A 2,347-nucleotide genomic window follows, 5' to 3' on the forward strand; every position below is an offset into this window, starting at 1 on the left:
AACCTCTGCACTCCAATGTTCACTGCAGTGCTATTTACAGTAGCCAGAATCTGGAAATAACTCAGGTGCCTTACAACAGTTGAGTAATTAAAAATCTGTGGTACATCTACACAATTGAATACTACATAGCTGTTAGGAAAAATTAAGTCATAAATTTTGCGTATACATGAATGGACATCCAGATTATTATGCTGAGTGAAATGAGTCAGAGGTAAAAAGACACAGAACAGTCTCACTCATCTGTGAGATTTAAGAAAAACAAAAGACAGTATGGTTATAATACCCAGAGACAAATGAGGCCAGAAGGTCTAGCCCATGATATGGAACTTACCACAAAGAGTGGTGAGCGCATTTAAATAAATAACTACATTAACAACTACCTTGACAATGATAGTGAGAGAGAAATAGAATGCCTTTTCAGAAGACAGGAAGGGGTTGAGGGAGGAGGTAGATGGGAAATATTGATTGTTGTTGGGAAAGTTGCTCTGGTGAAAGGTGGTGTACATTCAAGGACTAAAACCTAACTATGAACATTTTTGTAACTACAGCGCTTAAATAAAGAAATTAATTTTTATAAAAGAAAGATGCTGTAATTAGGAAGAAACAAGTTAACAAATGCACAGACCAATTTTCATTTAAAAATGGCTTCAAGCAATGGAGTAATATGACTGGTAGCAGCAATGCAGCAACAGGTGAGGCTGGTTACTGCGGGAAAGGCCAATCGCAGATGAAGAACCTATGATGGTATAAGAGTAGTGGACAGAAAGAATTTCTGAAAAACCTGATTATCTGAGGCAAAAAAAATTTAAAAACAAATGAAATTAAAATTTAGTGGCTTTGCAAAAGAATCCTGAACAGATGGGGTAGCTGAAACTGTCTCTCTGCTCTTTTCCTGTGGTGCACGGCCTCCATTCAATGTTTCATGTTACTGATAGCATAAACCAGCCACTCTTCAACCAACTCACTCTCTCAAGCTGGGAAATGAACTCCAGTCATACATTTTCTGCCACTAATATTCTCAGTTTCTCTTCCACTCTCCTCACTGCCCTCTCTCCCTGCCTGTCTCTATGCAAATATTTGTCTTATTCTCTTTTTTCTTCTAGATATCGTGGATTGCAATATCTTTACTGAAGGTATATCAGGGTGGCAAACAACTTCGACACAAAGAGCCAAATATTTTTAAATTTTTTATTTTTAATTATGAGAACAATGATGCAGATAAAGAGGACAAGATAAAGTTACAGTGGAAGGACAATCACTCATAAACAGAGTTCTCAGAAGAAATCCCCTTGCTGATGCCTAAATTTTGAACTTACAGTCAAAGAACATTAAGAAAAATAAAACAGAACCCATGTACAATTACTTTGTCCACAAGTCCCAAGATTGTAGTACATTATAACTTTTCTTAGCAGTACACAAAGCAATATAAGGACATAAAATATATGTGACTCCTTAAACATTGAAGGCATAGTATTTTTTTACATTTTCATGCACATGCATATTAGTTTAAGCTAACCTCAAAAGTTTAAGTGTTTTTTTAAGGATTAGAGTCAAAGGAGCACAGTAAAAACGGTGTTAGAGTGGCAAATATTGTTTGCAGAGATAGAGGATTGCTTCCAGGTGATGTTATAGACAACCCTGGATGTTTCATAGATGCCTTCCCTAGATCAGGGGTGAATGGAGAATGCCCATTTTTCTGAGGCCTGTGCCAGGTCATTATGTCAATGTTCAGGGTGTAAGGTCCTGCTGCACTACAAGATTTGTGTGCTCCCATCTCTATTAGATAAGAACTTATTTGTATGTATAGTATTTTCCCGTTTTAATGTGCCCATGCAAACAAGAAATAAAGCCACGTGGCATTATTGGTGTATATGGGGGTGTAAGAACACGTCCAAAAATACCCATGACTTGGTTCAAACATAAGGGACTCTTTCACCAAATTCCCTATTGAACAGTTCAGAAAGAGAAGAAAAGATAAAAATGGGGAAAATCGTTACTGTATAAGAAAATATTCAGCAAGAGCTATAGCTGTCAAAGAAAACACACATAAAATGTTGAAAGACATATGTGTCCATTTTATGCTTTTTGAAATAGTCGGGGGGGTGTTAACTCCAGTGCACCACTTTGGTCTGTGACTTAGAACTCTGTAGTACTGAAGTTAAAAAGGGTAAATGTGGAGAAATGATGACAGGGGTGAGAGAGTTAAAGAGAAAAATGAGCTATTGTAGGGGTGTGCGAAAGGGCAGAGTACAAAATGGACATTCTGCATACACAAAAACATAATTCAAGGATAGGGAGTACTATTAATATATCTTGAGCACGTGGGGGCACTAGCTGCACGGTTTTG

The 2,347-nt window shown here is 37.2% G+C and overlaps 1 non-coding gene across 1 annotated transcript; it reads left to right on the top strand.

The window, feature by feature from the left end:
- Positions 1 to 733: 733 nt before the first annotated feature.
- Positions 734 to 797, top strand: LOC125999911 (small nucleolar RNA SNORD75). Its single transcript, XR_007492346.1, has one exon. It is a non-coding gene; the product is annotated as a small nucleolar RNA SNORD75 (small nucleolar RNA).
- Positions 798 to 2,347: the final 1,550 nt, after the last annotated feature.

This window comes from Suncus etruscus, chromosome X, assembly GCF_024139225.1.
Source record: "Suncus etruscus isolate mSunEtr1 chromosome X, mSunEtr1.pri.cur, whole genome shotgun sequence".
In the NCBI taxonomy this organism is placed as follows: Eukaryota; Metazoa; Chordata; class Mammalia; order Eulipotyphla; family Soricidae; genus Suncus; species Suncus etruscus.